We start from the raw sequence: 20261 nt of genomic DNA, 5'->3' as shown, positions 1-20261 counted from the left end.
AGAACTGACTCTATCTGACTTTAAGATGACTATAAAGCTTCAGTAATCAAAATAACATGACATTTATGAAGTAATAGACAAATAGATTAATGGAACAAGAGAGATAGGTATTTGTGATAGGTTCACACAAATATTGTGAACTGTTTTTTGACACAGGAGCAATGGTGATACAGAGGAGAAAGAACACTTGGGCATTAATTCATATCCAAAAAAAACATGTTCTAGACATAGATCTGACAGTTTCCACAAAGATTAACATAAAATGAATGATAGATCTACATGTGTAACTCAAAATTATATAGCTTCTGGAAGATGTTGTTACAGGAATAAAAAGAAAAGCCATGGACTGGACGAAAATGTTTACAAGATAAAGGACTTCTATCCAAAATACAAAAAGAATTCTTAAAATTCAACAATAAGAAAACAAACAATTCAATTAAAAAATAAGCAACGACAGAAGATATGCAAATGTAAAATAGCTATGAAAAAATTCTCAACCTTAACCACATTAATATTTATTATGATCATATAATTAGGGAATCACAAATTAAAACAATGTGATAGTACTCTACATACTTATTATAAATGGCAAAAATTCAAAAAGATCACAATACCAAATGCCAGTGAGGGTAGAGGATACAGAGCAACAGGGATTCTTATTGTTTGCTGATGGGAATGCAAAATCATGCAACCACTTGAAAAGAGGACTCCAAAATTTCTTGCTAAGATAAATATATAATACACTCTTATCATGCAATCTAGAAATCATCTCCTAGCTATTTACTAGGAAAATTTATGCCTGTTTTTCATAAACAAAAATATTTATAATACCTCTATAAAGCTGTAAGAAAACAACATATTTTTTAAAAGGCCAATAGATAAACTTTACTATTATATATATATATAATGGAATATCACTGAGCAATTAAAAAAATGATCTATCAAGCCATGAAAAGAAATAGAGTAACTTTAAATGCATATTTCTGAGTGAAAGAAGTCAATAATCAGAGAAGGCTGCATATTGTGTGATTCCAGCTATATGACAATCTGGGAAAGGCAGACTATAGAGATAATTAGAGAATCAGAAATTTGGGGGATTTGCTGGAAGTAGAAGAGGCATAAATAGATAAAGTACAGAGAATTTTTAGGGTGATAAAACTATTCTTTATGTATGCAATAGTGGATATATGACATTATGCTCTTGTTGAAACCCAGAAAACTGTACAACATAGAGTGATCCTTAATGTCAAGTATTTATTAATAATATATCAATGTTGGTTTATTAAATGCAAAAACATGTACTACACTAATGCAATATGTTAATAATAGGGAAAAAGCGATATATAAAATTCTGTATTATTTGGTCAATATTTCTATAAGTCTAAAACCATTCTAAAAAATAAAATATATTAATTTAAAAAGAAGGAGAACAATTGAAAAAGTTAAGAATGTTGGAGACCTGCAGAACAAAATAAAAACTATAATATATATGGCTAATAATGGTCATTTCAGAATTATTAATTAAAGTCCTTGGAAACATGTAAATGCCTATCAGTAAATTGTATAAATTATTATATCTATATTAATCAAATGAAACATCATATAGTAAAGAAAAGATAATATTAAATGCAACTGCATGGCTTAATATTACAGAAATAATTTTGAAAGTCAGACTCTAAAATAAAAATATTACCTACTGAATAATTCAATAGGCATAAAGTTTAAAAACTGCAAAATGAACTCTAACAGTTAACATAAAACTAAAGATTACCTTGAGTAGGGCAGTAAGTAGATCTAGAATTGGTGAAGGTCTTTAGGGTACTAATAATAGTCTTCATATTAATCTAGGTGACAGTTATACAAGTGTATTCACTTTGTAGAAATTAATTGGGTAGTAAACTCAAGTGCTGGGAAGATACAGATGGGTTTCTTCTACAGTGGTAGTAGGCATGTCAACTTGGAGGTTTCTACTATAACTAAATATATGTCTATTCTGTGATCCAGTAATTTTACTCCTAGTTGCATACCTGAGAGAAATAAATATATATGTCAAATAAAAGACTTGCTAAGGAATGTTCAAAGCAGCTTTATTCACAAATCCCCAAACTAGAAATAACAAAATACCTGTCAACAGGTGAAAAAAATAAACAAATAGGGGCTTATTCTCAGGTAACACGAAATAGTGGCACTCATTTACTGAAACACTACCCAGGAATTAAAAAAGATCAAACTATAGTACCTGTAGCAACATGCTCTACTTCACGAATGCAATACTGAGTGGAATAAGCCAGATACAAAAAGTCAAACAAATAAAACAAACTGATAGTCATGGTATATACAATGAAGGGAGTATAAACTGGCAAAGTACACAGTGAAAATCTATGAAATATTGGAAATATTCCTTATCTTTTTGGCGGTGGTTAAAGGGTTATGTATATGTACATATGTGTGTGTGTGTGTGTATATATATATATATATATATATATATATAATTACAAGATATACATTTAAAACTAGTATGCTGTATAGCCCTTACATATAGATTAGATGGATAGATAACGTAACATATATGTACTTCCATAAGATTTTACAGAAAAACACAAGCAAACTTTTTGGCCAACCCAATATTAGCGAGGGCAAGAGAAAGAGGGAAAGAGAGAGATTTCTGTTGGAATATAATTATTTTATGAACTAGACATAGAAGTGCAAAATAATATCATTAAGATGCCTGTTCACAAGAGATTCAATTTGATATTTTCTTAATAGTTGGTCAAATTTCTCCATGATAAGTAAGTTTGGAGATTTTTTTCCTAATTTTATTTAAAGAGTTTTTATGTTGTAGCAGGTTTTCCTCTGTTTATTAGTCAGGTGGATTACTATGTGTTTGGTTACATACTGAGTGTGAGGTATGGGAAGAAAATGTGAAGGAAACAAAAAAGAAAACCTAAGAAAAGCAGAAAAGTTTAATACAACAAAACTTATAAGTTGTGGGTTCAGCTCAGTTCAGTTCAGTTGCTCAGTTGTGTCCAACTCTTTGCAACCCCATGGACTGCAGCACATCAGGCCTCCCTGTCCATCACCAACTCTCGGAGTTCACCCAAATTCAAGTCCCTTGAGTCAGTGATGCCATCCAACCATGTCATCCTCTGTCCTCCCCTTCTCTTCCCACCTTCAATTTTTCCCAGCATCAGGGTCTTTTCAAATGAGTCAGCTCTTTGCATCAGGTGACCCAAGTTTTGGAGTTTCAGCTTCAGCATCAGTCTTTCCAATGATATTCAGGACTTATTTTCTTTAGGATGGACTGGTTGGATCTCCTTGCAGTCCAAGGGACTCTCAAGAATATTCTCCAACACCACAGTTCAAAATCATCAATTCTTTGGCACTCAGTTTTCTTTATAGTCCAACTCTCACATCCATACACTACTACTGGAAAAACCATAGCTTTGACTAGACAGATCTTTGTTGGCAAAGCAATGTCTCTGCTTTTTAATAGGCTGTCTACGTTGGTCATTACTTTTTTTCCAAGGAGCAAGTGTCTTTTAGTTTCCTGGCTACAGTCATCATCTGCAGTGATTTTGGAGCCCCCAAAATTAAAGTCTGCCACTGTTTCCACTGTTTCCCCATCTATTTGCCATGAAGTGATGGGGCTGGATGCCATGATCTTTGTTTTCTGACTGTTGAGTTTTAAGCCCATTTTTTCACTCTCTTTCACTTTCATCAAGAGGCTTTTAGTTCTTCTTCACTTTCTGCCATAGTTGTGGGTTAGGGTATTTTTTTTAAACATTTCATTACAATTTGCTTGATTTTCCTAAAAATCAGTGTGTGGCTTTTAAAAACTATTCTCAAAGCATTAAGAATATTAAAATAATGCCACTTGAAAATCACAAAAAAATTCAAACACCTTTGCATAAATTGATTGAGACATTATAAGAGATCTACTCAGAAAACTACAATATGTTTTGAAGAAAATAAGAGAATATCTAAATGCATTGGGACACTCAATGTTGTAAAGATACCAAATCTTACCAACTGATCCATAGAAAAGTACATTCCCAATAAAAATTTCTGCAGATTTTCTATTGTATGGAAGTTGATAAGTTGGTTCCAAAGTTTATATGGACATGGAAAGAGACAAGCATAGCCAAGGCTGTTTCAAAGAATAACAAAGCTTGGTACATTGCCAGGTATCAACACCTATTAGAAGCGTTTACTATTGGTATAAGATCAAGCAAATTGACCTTTGGAACAGAGTGGATAACACAAATAAACCCAATCATGTATGGTCACTTGATCTATTTTGGGAAAGTAAAATTAAAGGACACCTTTCCACATATTTAGTTCAGTTCAGTTCAGTCACTCAGTCGTGTCTGACTCTTGCAAACCCCGTGGACTGCAGCATGCCAGGCTTCCCTGTCTATCACCAGCTCCTGGAGCTTACTGAAACCCAAGTCTATCGAGTCGGTGGTGCTATCCAACCATCCCATCCTCTGTCATCCCCTTCTCCTCTAGCTTTCAATCTTTCCCAGCATCAGAATCTTTTCAAATGAGTCAGTTCTTCGAATCAGGTGGCCAAAGTATTGGTGTTTCAGCTTCAGCATTAGTCCTTCCAATGAATATTCAGGACTGATTTCCTTTAGGATAGACTGGTTGGATCTCCTCGCAGTCCAATGGACCCTCAGGAGGTCTAGTATTCCCATATCTTTAAGAATTTTTCAGTTTGTTGTGATCCACGCAGTCAAAGGTTTTGGCATAGTCAATAAAGATCTTCCAAACCCAAGGATAGAACCCAGGTCTCCCACATTGCAGGTGGATTCTTTACCAGTTGAGCCACAATGGAAATCCAAGATTACTGGAGTGGGTAGCCTATCCCTTCACCAGGAGATCTTTCTGACCCCGGAATTGAACCAGGGTCTCCTGCATTGCAGGTGGATTCTTTACCAACTGAGCTATCTGGGTAGCCCAAATGAAAGTGAAAGTCGCTCAGTCCTTTCTGACTCTTTGTGACCCCATGGAGTGTAGTCCACGCAGCTCTCCAGCAGATCTTCCCAACCCAGGAATTGAACTGGGGGTCTCCTGCATTGCAGGCAGATTCTTCATCAACTGAGCTATCAGGGAAGCCCCCTCCCTCCTTTCCATATATGGTTCTGGGTCAAACAGAAAGCCATAAAGGAAAAATAGCTCTCTGAATTCCTACTACACATGGTACACAAACATAAATTCCAGATGAATTTCAGATCTAAATGTGTAAGATAAGCAAGAAAGTTTTAAAAGGTAGCATAAAAGATCTGTGAATTTGAAATAAGATTTCATAAACAGTATACAAGGAAAGCGGCATTCATGCTGGAAAAAAATGAAAAAAAAAAAAGGAAATTATTAAAATGAAGGAATTTTTTCCATCTAAAGTCTACATTAATAGAATAAAAGTCCTAGCTGCAGAGTGAAAGAGGATATCTAAAATGTATATGTCAAAAAACATAATGTATACAGTGTTTGTAATCCTATTATAAGGTCTAAATAAAGGATTAAAGTTTTCCTATAAATCCTATAAATCTTCCCAGGTTGCTCAATGGTAGAGTCTGAGAATGCTGGAGACACAGGAGATGAGGGTTCAATCCCTGGGTCAGGAGGATCCCCTGGAGAAGGAAATGGCAACTCACTCCAGTATTTCTTCCTTGGAAAACACCATGGACTGAAGAGCCTGGTGGTGAAGAGCCTTTGAATCACAAAGAGTTGAACACAACCTGGCAACTGAGCACACATACACATAAATCTTGTAAGTCAACGAAAAGAAAATCTAGCAAAAGAGTGGACAAAGGATTTCAAATAACACTTCACAATTTAGAGCTTACAGCATAGAAAAGAGATACTTCCCACTGCCAACCACATATTAATACTAAAGTATTAAGGATGCTTTTAAAATCAATGATCATATGGCACCATTTTTTTCCTTTAAAAAAAAAAAACTAAAAGTATACTTGATTTGTAATATTGTGCTACTTTCTTCTATATAGCAAAGTGTCCAGTTATACATATACATACATTCTTCTTCATATTCTTTCCATTATGGCATATTAGAAGTTTGGTTCTAGCTCCCTATGCTATACCGTAGGATCTTGTGTATCCATTCTATATGTAATAATTTGTATCTAATAACCTCAACTCCCAGTCCATCTCCCCGCCCCCCCCCCACATCCTTCTTGTCAATCATTAGTCTGTTTTCTATGTCTTTGAGTCTGTTTCTGTTTTGTCAGTTCAGTTCAGTCGCTCAGTCATGTCTGACTCTTTGTGACCCCATGGACTGCAGCACGCTAGGCCTTCCTGTCCATAACCAACTTGCAGAATTTACTCAAACTCATGTCCATTGAGTTGGTGATGCAATCCAACAATATCAACCTCTGTCTTCCCCTTCTCTTCCCGCCTTCAATCTTTCTCAGCACCACAGTCTTTTCAACTGAGTCAGCTCTTCGAATCAGGTGGCCAAAGTATTGGAGTTTCAGCTTCAGTATCAGTCCTTCCAATGAATATTCAGGACTGATTTCCTTTAGGATGGACTGGTTGGATCTCTTGCAGTCCAAGGGACTCTCAAGAGTCTTCTCCAACAGCACAGTTCAAAAGCATCAATTCTTTGGCGCTCAGCTTTCTTTATAGTCCAACTCTCACATCCGTACATGACTCTCAGAAAAACCATAGCCGTGACTAGATGGACCTTTGTTGGCAAAGTAATGTCCCTGCTTTTTAATATGCTATCTAGATTGGTAATAGCTTTTCTTTCAAGGAGCAAGTGTCTTTTAATATCATGGCTGCAGTCACCATCTGCAGTGATTTGGGGCCCCCCAAAAATAAAGACTGCCACTCTTTCTACTGTTTCCCCATCTATTGGCCATGAAGTGATGGGACTGGATGCCATCATCTTAGTTTTCTGAATGTTGAGCGTTAAGCCAACTTTTTCACTCTCCTCTTTCACTTTCGTCAAAAGCTCTTTAGTTCTTCTTCACTTTCTGCCATAAGGGTGGTGTCATCTGCATATCTGAGATTATTGATGTTTCTCCCAGCAATCTTAATTCCAGGTTGTGCTTCATCCAGCCCAGCATGTCTCATGATGTACTCTGTATATAAGTTAAATAAGCAGGGTGACAATATACAGCCTTCAGGTATTCCTTTTCCTATTTGGAACCAGTCTGTTCCATGTCCAGTTCTGACTGTTGCTTTCTGACCTGCATGCAGATTTCTCAAGAGGCAGGTCAAGTGGTCTGGTATTCCCATATCTTTCAGAATTTTCCACAGTTTATTGTGATCCATAGAGTCAAAGACTTTGGCATAGTCAATAAAGCAGAAATAGATGTTTTACTGGAACTCTCTTAATTTTTCGATGATCCAGGGGATGTTGGCAATTTGATCTCTAGTTCTTCTGCATTTTCTAAAACCAGCTTGAACATCTGGATGTTCATGGTTCACGTAACTGGCTTGGAGAATTTTGAGCATGTGAGTTTCAGCTTTACTAGCATGTGAGATGAGTGCAATTTTGTGGTAGTTAGAGCATTCTTTGGCATTGCCTTATTTTCGGATTGGGATGAAAACTGGCTTTTTCCAGTCCTGTGGCCAGTGCTGAGTTTTCCAAATTTGCTGGCATATTTAGTGCAGCACTTTCACAGCATCATCTTTCAGGATTTGAAATAGCTCAATTGGAATTCCATCACCTCCACTAGCTTTGTTCGTAGTGATGCTTCCTAAGGCCCACTTGACTTTGCATTTCAGGATGTCTGGTTATAGGTGAGTGATCACACCATTGTGATTATCTGGATCATGAAGATCTTTTTGTACAGTTCTTCTGTGTATTCTTGCCACCTCTTCTTAATATCTTCTGCTTCTGTTAGGTCCATACCATTTCTGTCCTTTATTGAGCCCATCTTTGCATGAAATGTCCCCTTGGTATCTCTAATTTTCTTGAAGAGATCTCTAGTCTTTCCCATTCTATTGTTTTCCTCTATTTCTTTGCACTGATCACTGAGGAAGGTTGTCTTATCTCTCCTTGCTATTCTTTGGAACTCTGCGTTCAAATGGGTATATCTGTCCTTTCCTCCTTTGCCTTTAGTTTCTTTTCTTTTGTCAGCTATTTGTAAGGTCTGCTCAGACAGCCCTTTTGCTTTTTTGAATTTCTTTTTCTTGGGAATGGTCTTGACCCCTGTCTCCTGTACAATGTCACACACCTTCGTCCATAGTTCACCAGGCACTCTGTCTATCAGATCTGGTCCCTTAAATTTATTTCTCACTTCCACCATATAATCATAAGGTATTTGATTTAGGTCATACCTGAATGGTCTAGTGGTTTTCCCTAGTTTCTTCAGTTTAAGTCTGAATTTGCCAATAAGGGGTTCTATTTTGTAGATAGGTACATTTGTGCCATATTTAAGATTTCACATATAAGTGATACATGGTATTTGTCTTTCTCTTTCTGATTTAATTTACTTAGTATAATAATCTCTAAGTGCATCTATGTTGATGGAAATGGCACCATTTTAAAAATAAAACTTCAGAGAGTATGTTTCTCCTATACAAACAAAACAGTCTGTTGTTCGTCTTCTGGACTCCTGTTTAGTATATTTCTTTTATTTTCCCATTGTCTGTTTTTCCTTATTCTTTCCCTTTCCCATTGCATAAGAGAACAGTATTCATAAAGGAATTTCTATACATCTCATGTGATGTTCATCCTTGAGTAGTTAGTTTTCTCATCTTCATTGTGTAGTCTCAAGAAACCAGATTTTCAGTAAGGGTTGCTTACTTGACCTGGACCTTGTGGGAAGTAAGGGGGAAATTTTGTTCCTCTTGACTCTAAGAAATCTTGCAATGTTGATGGCCCTGCCCTGCTGCAACTCATAACAATGTTATGCACTTACAGGAAAAATAGCATTCATTGTGTTTAACACTTTGCATACATTATTTCTTTAATTTTCATGATATCTAAGTAGTGAGTACAAACATGATCCCCTTACAAGTACAAGAAACAAAAGAAAAATCTCTTTTTCTTACATAAGTGTCTGTATGTATTGGTATCATTATACATGCATGTATCAGTATCTTTCTGCATTTATAAACTTATACAGGCATACCTTGGAGATATTGTGGGTTTGGCTCCAAACCACCACAAATAGCAAGTATCACGATAAAGCAAGTTACATTAATTTTAGGTTTTTCAGTGTATATGCAAGTCATGTTTATACTACACTGTAACCTATTAAGTGTACAAATGGCATTATATCTAAAAACCAATGCACATACCTTAATTAAAAACACTTTATTGGTAAGAATGCTGTCATTTGAGGCTTCATTGAGTATTAATCACCTTTTTGAAATAGTAACATCAAATATCATTGGCCACAGATCACCATAACAAACATAATAATGAAAAAGTTGAAATATTGTGAGAATTACCAAAATGGGACACAGACACAGGTACAAACAATTGCTGTGGAAGAAAAACCATGCCAAAAGAACTGCTTGGTGCAGGGTTGCCACAAAACATCAACTGATTAAAAAAAAAAAAAAAAGGAGAGAGAGAAGACAAAAAAATACAGTATCTACAAAGCATAGTAAAGCAAAGCACAATAAAATGAGGTAAGGTTGTATATATATGAGAGAAATCTTCTTTTTCAAGTTAATTTTGTATTTCTGACTTGTATTATATTAATAACTCCTGATGGTTTGGAAAATAAAATTAGAAACAAAATCTTCTGTTACCCCAGAAAACCTCTCCTTAAAGGTAGTTAACAAAGAAAACAGTTTTATTATCAAGTAAGCCCAGGTGGTGCTCGTGGTAAAGAACCCACCTGCCAATGCAAGAAACTTAAGAGACATGGGTTCAATCCGTAGGTTGGGAAGATTCCCTGGAGTAGGAAATGGCAACCTCCTCCAGTATCCTTGCCTGGAGAATCCCCATGGACAGAGGGACCTGGAGGGCTCCACGGGGAGTCCATGGGGTCAAAAAGAGTTGGGCATGACTGAAGTGACTGAGCATGCAAGCATTAAACCAGAATATGACCTATACCATAGGCGATCTGCTAAAAAGATCACAGAGACAAAAGTTTCACCGTTTTATAACTTTAGCAGCTACAACTTATTACATACATATTTTCAAGATAAACAATAACTAGTCTTCACGTAGAAGAACTTGACAGCAACATTGGTCACATATAGTTCATCCTAAAATCACTTGATAACTGGAGTGATCATATGCATTAGTTAATTGACTTTATTAAAAAGAAAAATGAACTTCTCAGATTGTTATTAGAGGAGAGGCCTACTGAAGATAGGTTCCTACTCCTCATAGAAACTGGGACATATGGGCTCTTTCTCCAAAATGACATTTCAAAGAGGTGGTTTCCAAGTTCTTGAGAAAAATATTCCTGGTCTTAAAGCTGGCAAGAGGTTTAGTTTGCTTTTCAAAAGATTTACCGGATTCATTTTGATATTTGGCAAAACTAATACAATTATGTAAAGTTTAAAAAAAAAATAAAATTGGGAGAATAAAAAAAAAAAAAAAGAAAGACATGTGGAAAAAAAAAAAAAAGATTTACCTACAGTTCAAAAAGACAGAAAAGAACTTACAATTGTAAGTTTTCTAAAATAAATGCTCTAGGGAAGGGGGGTATCCCTTTCTCTTTTTTCTTTTTAAATTTGTATTTACCTTTATATTGTTTACATTCTATAGTATGTAATTTACCATAGATTATATATTGCTACACTAATTGTTTAGTTTACATCTTCTGTCCCAACTAGATTACATCTTTTTGGCAATGTAGTCTTGAATTACAAAATTAATGTTTTGATGAATTTTATTGAGAATTATGGGAGACTAAACAGGTAAGATATGAGAGATTTCTATCCTTGGAATATCAAAGTATGTAAAAAGCTAGCTAGAGTGAAACAGTTTGCTAACCGTGGAGGTAGGGGTCATTGGGGTAGGCTGGAAAGTATTTTTTCAGTCAAGAAGATATCTGAATATAGAAGAGAAGAGGCAAAACTAAAGAATGTATTACACAGTAAGTATATGCAAAGACTGAATAACAGTAGCCAGTAATCATGATGAGAAAGTATTAGCCAAACAATTTATTGAAATGTATCTTTGTGAAGAATAGAAACTGCATAAGATGAAGAGAAAGAAAAATTATGAGCTTCTTTATTTGAAAATGACTTTAAAAAGTACATTAACTAGAATATCACACTGATCCTGAAATCCATGGAAATTTATTTCAAATTTCCAAAGAATCAGGTATCTTTGAAGATTCAAAACAACAGTTATCAAGGCTGCATTCTATACATTCCAAGGTGTATGAAGAAATGCATATTGTTCAATAAGCATGTAATTGTAATACTCCCATTTACAGGTGTCAACCATAAATTGGCATTTGCCAAGAACATTGCCAGAAATCAAGCTATAAGGGCATTTGCCATCTGTCTCTGCAGCTGTTAACCTTCAATGCCCCCTGAAGGAGTTCAGGGTGGAGTAAGGCACTTTGTGCTCCAGGGAATCTGGTGGGACAGGTCTTTAGATAGCTGGATATTTATAGGAACTGATTTCATGATTCCATTTCTTATATCTCCTTGTACCTAGAAAAGCACTAAATCCCTTCATGATGACATCAGATCCTTGTGACTAGTAACCTTCTGTAAAATGAGTGCTTGATTGTATTGAACTCCCCCTTCATGAAATTTGGAAACTCAGCGGTGGCGACAAGACTGGAAAAGGTCAGTTTTCATTCCAATACCAAAGAAAGGTAATGCTAAAGAATGTTCAAGCTACCGCATAATTGTACTTATCTCACACACTATGAAAGTAATGCTCAAAATTCTCCAAGCCAGACTTCAGCAGTACGTGAACCATGAACTTCCAGATGTTCAAACTGGATTTAGAAAAGGCAGAGGAACCAGAGATCAAATTTGCTAACAATTTTTAGTTTACAGCAAGTGTTTCATAAAAATACTCAAACTGGAACATTAATAATCTTTGAAATCCAACTAAATGTTTGCTACTTGTTCCTGACTTTTCTTTCTATTTCCCTCAGATATGTTATTCCTTAGGTATAAGAAAATGGAAATACAAATGAGATGTGAGCAGATATATTATGGAGAACTTATGGATTATATCAGCCAACTGTTTAAACACATTAACATACTATTGTTTGATGACATCACGTAGAAACCAAATCGTGTTAATAAGTGAAAATACAATAGGACATTAAAAAGATTAGCTGACTGATAAGTACAGTTTTCTGTTTTGCAGTCCTTGAAGGGGAATATAATGAAAATGAAAATATGAAACTCTAGAAATGTCACTGAGACATTCTACAGCATTTAAAACAAACTCTACAGAAACTGAAGAAAATTGGGCAAGACAAATCAAGATAGCATGAACACATATTAAATACTGCAGCTTAATGTTCCACATTTAGTTATTTAATTTTAGTTAAGACTAAAGGCCAGAGGAAGGGGTTTACAGCCTATACAGAATAAGGGTAAAAATTAATTCTTCTGATTGCCCCCTGATGAATAATATATATTTTTTATTAAAATAAGGTCATTGATGACAATGAGACAAAGAATGGTTTTAAATATTAGGAGTAAAAAAATGAGTGTTTATGGTCTATGTCACCAGGGATGCCCTGAAAGAAATGAATCTACCATCAAAATCACAAAATGAAACAGATATAACTGTTAAAGCCGGGGTGGGGGGTAGTTGCTGGTAATTACTGAATCATTTTTTGTTAGTCTAAAAATAATCTTCTCAATCACAGGTATGGAAGTTCTAAACTCTAAATATTTTTAATAAAGAGATATATGACAAAGTCAAAGAGAGGCAATGCAGCAATACAAATTAAAATGAGTAAGGACTCAAGAAATAAAAGAATGTAAAAAGAACAGAAGATTAAACAGTATAGCATTATCTCAGTGTGCTATTTTAAACCAAGCACAATGTTTAACTAAAAAGAAAAAAAAATCAAATTCATCTTCTCCAGTGTAGGATGATAAAGCAGATCAAGAAATGTTTGTAAAGATAAGATTGGCCTTGAAAAGACTAGAGGAGTGCTCAAGGGGGATTTCTCACATTCTAACACTGACTAGAATACAAATGGCTAAACTAGTTAAGAATAAGAGACTTTCAAATCCAAAGAATGAATTGTCTCCATGCAGAAATGTGTAAATGAGCAAAAAAGATGGCTTTAGGAGATGAACCTATGAAATTCCAAACAGCTTATTCTTGGTGAGGAAAACAGACATATGTTGCCCTTTCATGCCCTGAATTATGATTCCATGGAACCTTTAAATGTTCTCTCAGTCCAAAAATATTTGAAAGGCAGTTTATAAATGCTTACAGCCTCAGTTCAAACATTTTGAGCAAAATCTTCAGGATTTGAAACTCCCTTTATGGTTAAGGCCTACTTATCTTTGATCATCGTGATTTAGAGGAAGACCAGTGCTTTTTAAAAACCATTAAATCAACTCCCGTTCTCTCAGACTCCATGTCAAATGCTATAATGAATACAGCAAAATAAAAGACTTTTATGAACATTTTATGTTTCTATTTTAAGATAAGCTTTATTATAGATTAGTTTTATATAAACCAGTTAAATTAATACAGATAATTATGAAGTTTTAATCAACTTTCATATAGTAGGCTCCCATTGTTATACCTCTCACCAAAGATGTATTACAAAATGCAAAATAAATAAATTCAAATGAGAAATTGCTTATATTTGTTTCTAAATCACAAATAGAAATGTATTTAGGAGGTATATGCTTTGCTCAATACCTATATCCCTCAAACTCCCTTGCAGATAGATGTGGCCTTAAGTTGATGTTACCAGGAAGGGTGTTTAAGTAGCTATTATTTGTGTTTTTTGCTCACATTTCAGGAAATTCATGTATATGTGGTGGATTCATTTTGATATTTGGCAAAACTAATACAATTATGTAAAGTTTAAAAATAAAATAAAATTAATTAAAAAAAAAAAAAAGGAAATTCAATTCCTAACTGACATGACACCATAGCATGGGTTGGCAAAATATGGTCAAGGGCCATGTCTGGCCAAACTCCTGTTTTGTGAATGAAGTAACGTTACAGCACATTCCACCCCCTTTCTTAAACAGGTCTGTAGATGCTTTCAAGCTGTAATGGCAGAGTTGCAACTGAGACCATGTGGCCACAAACTTTAAATTATTTACTATCTTCTTTTTTACCAAAACAAAACAAAAATTGTTTTCTGACCCTTGCTCTAGAGAGCCTCTCACACATAAACAAAGGAGAAATGTTTATAGAGACCATCAAATGTTTGCAATTGTCATATCTTACCTTCTGTTTGTCCTGACCAAATTTAGTCAGGCTTCTCTCCTTCCTCCAGGTCATTGAATTTTCATATTCTCAAGTATAAGAAAGTTCCAAGAAAGTGGAATGTGTCCCTCCTCTCAGCTTCTACTGGGAATCAACTGTTTAAGGCAAGACCTTTTCCTTTAGTAGACTCATTGGTCACTTCCCTTTATCTATCCAGCTTCCCCTTAAGAGTCTAAGAATCTTTGCTTGCCCTTCCTTTATCCTAAAAACCAGAGTTTTTCCTGTTTGACTGTGAGATGAGATATTTCTGAGATTGGAGCATTCTCCCTATTACCGTAGTATTTCTTCTGAATAAAACCTCTCTCTAAATCTGGGTTTGTTTTTAATTTGACAGCTTCTGGTGTCACAATATGGGTGGAGAGCTGACCACTGCTTACACCCTGCAGTCTTTACCCTGGTGTTCTTGCTGACATCTCAGACCTCTGTGTCCTTCATGGCTAGGAGACTCTGGTGAGTTGCAACTCCTAATCCAGTGTTCTGGACATTTTTCTGTATTAGCATAGTTGGGATGCTTTAATTCTATTAAACTGACTTCTTTCTATCCTTCTCTATTTGAGCAAGACTTCTCATGGCTCTTTTTTGTTTCAGTGAGAATCTTACTGGACAGAAGTCTTCTTGGTTCTTTTTCAGTGAGAATTTACAACTTGACTCTCTAGAGGGAAATTTTCAGCCATTTTATGATGCCTCTCTGCTTTTCCTGATTCCTTTCTCAGGGGTTAAACAGATTGGAGCTTTCAGCTCCTCCAGAAAGGTTGCAAGAGGGACTCTGACTACCAAACGAAAACTGTGCATAAAACTGATTTATTATTACTTTCCTCCTTTCTCTACTTGATCCTGTTACCCCGTGGATAACTTTTAATCTACTGAGATTGAGGATAGATTAATTTCAGCTCATTATCTGCTCGACCACTGTGGCACTGATTTTGCTCAATACCTTCAAAAATGGCAGTTTTACTAAGGATAACTTGGAGTTGCAAAGCCACTCTGGGGCTTGAAAGCCTCCCTCATTTAGTCCACCTTTAGGGAGCTATTGAATCCTGGCTGTCTAGAATATGCTTTAAATAATGGTCTGCTTCCTTTTTCTTTGATATGAAGAAGCCAAAAACTACCCTCAAGTCAAATGCCAGTCAAAGCCTTCAACAATCTCAATTTATATTATTGAAAGCTGTGCTACTCAATCTCTTGAGGATACTTGTTTTCTTCCTATGCTATTCCTTTTACCCCTAGCTCTAAGAAAGCCTTGTTTTCAACATTTCCCACTCCTTTCTCTTCTGCTCTTCTGTTTGTCCCAGTCTCTCCTACAACCTTGTTCGTGTCTCATTTGTATTTATTCTCTATCCCTGGACCCCATCCCAGACTTGCTAGCTTCTCAGTTCCCCATAGTGTCCTGGGACTTTATTCTTGCTCCTCCAATGTTAAGATTCCAAAGACAAGAAACTACAGGGATCAAATTACTTCCTCTCCAGCAGATTATTTTTTAACATTTGCTTCAATCTAGCCTGTATGCGAAAATGGAAGATTTTCCTGATCATGTAGAAACAGAGAAAAAATTCCTACACACTTGAGGTCAATCTTAGGGGCATACTCTAGGGACCCTCAGATCTCTATCAGTTGACTCAACTCCTTTTAGATTCTGGAGACACCTCTTTATGGTTTGAAAAATCAAAATCAGTCAAACTTAATGAAGATTTACAGAGAAATCAAAATACCCCTGAGGCCTATAACAAAAATAAGGAAATTGGAGAAAAGCTGTTAGATGCTTAGAAAAGCTGTTAGATGCTTATCTAGAAATCTTGTTTAGGTCTAACTCTAGATAACCACAGGGAATATGCTTTGGTTGTCAACTTTATCAATGGACTCCATGCAGAACTGAGAGAGGCTATTCAAAGACATCACATTAATTGGTAAAGTGTCCTTTTTCTCTGAAATCCAAGCTTTAACACAGCATCATGATGATATACAGGCATATTTCATTTTATTGTCAGGTAGATATCGTATATTTTAGAAATTGAAGGTTGTAGCAACCGTATTTTGAGTAAGTTTATTGATGCCATTTTCCCAACAGCATTATCTCACTTTGTGTCACATTTTGGTAATTCTAGTGATGTTTCAAACCTTTTCATTATTATTATATTTGTTATACTGATCTCTGATCAGTGATCTTTGATGTTATCACTGTAATGTTTTGGGGTAAGAAGAACTGAACCCATATAAGACAGTGAACTTAATCCATAAATGCTGTGTATGTTCTGACTGTTCCACTGACTGGCTGCTCCCCTATCTCTCCCTCTCCTTGGGCCTTCCTATTCCCTGAGAACAACAATATTGAATCCTATAGTGGGAAGGAAGGAAGGGAGGTAAAGGAAGAGTTGCATGTCTGTCACTTTAAATCAAAAGCCAGAAGTGAGTAAGCTTATTGGGGTGCACATTTCAAAAACTACAGCAGGCAAAAAGCTAGTTCTCTTGAACCAACAGGTTAACTAAGTTGTGGATGCAAAGGAAAAGTTCTTGAACAGAATTAACAGTACTATTCCAGTAAACACATGAATAATAAGAAAGTGAAACAGCCCTACTGTTGATATAGAGGAAGTTTTAGCAATCTTCATAGATCAAACCAGCTGCTGCTGCTGCTAAGTCGCTTCAGTTGTGTCTGACCCTGTGCGACTCCATAGACAGAAGCCCACCAGGCTCCTCTGTCCCTGGGATTCTCCAGGCAAGAATACTGGAGTGGGTTGCCATTTCCTTCTCCAATGCATAAGAGTGAAAAGTGAAAGTAAAGTCTCAGTTATGCCCAACTCTTCACAACCCCATGGACTGTAGCCTACCAGGCTCCTCTGTCCATGGGGTTTTCCAGGCAAGAGTAACTGGAGTGGGTTGCCATTTCCTTTTCCGCAAACCACCTGCAGCATTTCTTTAAGTCTAAGCCTAATCTTCAACAACGGACTTCAGACTTCCCAGGTAGAGCTGTGGTAAAAAAAAAAAAAAAAGATCCACCTGCCAATGCAGGAGGTGGAAGAAACATAGCTTCCATCCCTGGGTCGGGAAGATCCCCTAGAGTAGGAAATGGAAACTGAGTCCATGGTTTTGGCCTGAAAAATTCCATGAACAGGGAAGCCTGGTGGACTACAGTCCATGGGGTTGCAAAGAGTTGGACATGGCTGAGCATGTATGAACAATCTTCAGCAAGGCTGAATGAGGTGTGGAAGCTGGTAGAGACTGGTTTATGAGGTTAAGGGACAAAGACATCTCCATAACAAAAAAGCAAAATGTGAAGCAGCAAATGCTGATATAGAAGCTGCAGTAAGTTATCCAAACGATCTAGCTAAGAAAAGTAATTATGCTGTCTACCTAAACAGCAGATTTTCAATGTAGATAAAACAGCCTTCTATTGGAAGAAGATGCCATCTAGGACTTTCATAGTTAGAGAGGAAAAGTCAATGCCTGTCTTTAACGTTTCAAAGCTGACTCTGGTTAGGGGCTAATGGATCTGATGACTTTAAGTGGAAGCTCATTTACCATTCAAAAAATCCTACAACCTTAAAAATTTGGCTAAATCCACTCTTCTGTACTCTAACAAGTGGAATAACAAAGATTGGATGACAGCACATCTGTTTATGACATTTTACTAAATATTTTAAGCCCACTGTGGAGACCTATCCAGAAAAAAAGTTCTTTCAAAGTATTTTTGCTTATTGATAATACTTTGGCCACCTGATGCAAAAAAAAAAAAAAAAAACTCATTGGAAAAGACTCTGATGCTGGGAAATATTGAAGGCAAAAGGAGGAGGGGGTGGCAGAAGATGAATTGGTTAGATAGCATCACCAAATCAATGAACTTGAATCTGAACAAACTCCAAGGGATAGTGAAGGGCAAGAAAGCTTGGCGTGCTGCAGTCCAAGGGGTCGCATACAGTACATGACTTAGTGACTGAACAATAACAATAATTGATAATGCACCTGGTCACCCAAGAACTCTGAAGGAGATGTAAGTGAGATTCATGTTGTTTTCATGCTTTCTAACACAACATCCATTCTGCAGACTATGGATCAAGGAGTAATTTTGACTATCAAGTCTTATTATTTAAGAAATGAATTTTTGTAAGTCTCCAGCTACGGAGAAGGCCATGGCTCCCCACGCCAGTACTCTTGCCTGGAAAGTCCCATGGATGGAGGAGCCTGGTAGGCTGCAGTCCATGGCGTCCTGAAGAGTCGGACACGACTGAGCGACTTCACTTTCACTTTTCACTTTCATGCATTGGAGAAGGAAATGGCAACCCACTCCAGTGTTCTTGCCTGGAGAATCCCAGGGACGGGGATGGGGCCGTCTATGGGGTCACACAGAGTTGGACATGACTGAAGTGACTTAGCAGCAGCAGCTTTCATAGAGTGGGTCCTCTGATGAGATATCATTAAGAACATGTGTGACTCGTGGGATGAAACTGAAATAACAACATTAACAGGAGTTTGGAAGAAGTGGACTCCAACCGTCATGGATGACTTTGAGGGGTTCAAGACTGCAGTGGAGGAAGCAATTGTACGTGTGGTGGAAACAGCAAGAGAACTAATCTTAACTCATCATAAAACTTTAACTGATAAGGAGTTGATTCTTATGGATGAGCAAAGAAAACAGATTTTTGAGATGGAAACTACTCCTGGTGAAGATACTTTGAAGATTGTTAATAAGACAATGAAGCTTTAGATATACATAAACTAAGTTAATAAAGCAGTGGTAGAGTTTGAGGATTGACTTTAATTTTGAAAGAAGTTCTATTGTGGGAAAAATGCTATCAAATAGTATTGCATGCTACAGAGAAATCATCTGTGAAAGAAAGAATCAATCTATGAGTCAAATTTCATTGTGGTCTTATTTTAGTAAATTGCCGTAACTGCCCCAGCCTTTGAAAACCACCTTACGGATCAGTCCACAGCCATCAACACTGAAGAAAGACCATCTACCAGCAAAAAAAAAAAAAAAAAAATTGTCTTGCTGAAAGTTCAAATGATTGCTAGCATTTTTTAGCAATAAATTGTTTTTTAATTATAGTATATATATTGCTTTTTTTTTTTTTTTTAGACATAATGCCATTGTACACTTAAGAGACTACAGTGTAGTATAAATATAACTTTTACATGCACTGGGAAACCAGATTTGTTTGACTCACTTGATTGTGATATTTGCTTTATTGTGATAGTCTAAAATGAAATCTGCAATATCTCTGAGGTATGCCTGTACAGGCTAACAAAACTAAGCGTACATAATACAAACTCATGACTCTCTAACTTAAGAAACTTGAAAAAAGTTATTCTAATGCCTTAGGACCACTCTCACATTCACCTTAGGACCATTCTCAACTTCTCATCCCTTTTACAGTTCCCAAGCCATTTATAATCCACACATTTTACTCACATTCCTGACTCACTTGGGGTTATCAGAACAGACTTAGGTCATATCTTGCAGACATGTCCTTAAGTGTAACTGTAGGCTGCAATGACGTCCTCCTTGTTTGGTAGGAATACTATGCCTATTGGGGAAAGACTACCAAAAGAATATCCGAGGTACAAAAAGACAATTAATTCAGACTCTTCCTTTCTGGTAGACAATGGAGCCACATTTGACAGCTCACAATTTTCCACCATTTTGCCTCAGAGTACACAATCTCTGTGGTGCACTTAGATAATTCACCATGTCTTATACCTTATCTCCTTTTTATATCCCTTGGGCCTCATGCTGCTTGACATAGCTTTTTATTAAGTTTCACCAGCTTGTCTAATAGGCAGAGACTTGCTTTCTAATTAGAATTTTAATATTTCATGTTCACCTGAGGTACTTTTCCTAAAGTATAGGATTCCTCTCCCACTCATCTTTGATCTCTGACAG

At 36.3% G+C, this 20261-nt stretch overlaps 1 pseudogene; it reads left to right on the top strand.

Moving 5' to 3' along the window:
* Nucleotides 1–10864: 10864 nt before the first annotated feature.
* LOC133256582 (tigger transposable element-derived protein 1-like) lies at nt 10865–19374 on the top strand (annotated as a pseudogene).
* The last annotated feature ends 887 nt before the right edge of the window (nt 19375–20261 follow it).

Source organism: Bos javanicus, chromosome 11 (assembly GCF_032452875.1).
Source record: "Bos javanicus breed banteng chromosome 11, ARS-OSU_banteng_1.0, whole genome shotgun sequence".
Lineage (NCBI taxonomy): Eukaryota > Metazoa > Chordata > Mammalia > Artiodactyla > Bovidae > Bos > Bos javanicus.
The sequence above is the reverse complement of the archived record's forward strand: the minus strand, read 5'-3'. Positions and strand labels throughout refer to the sequence as shown.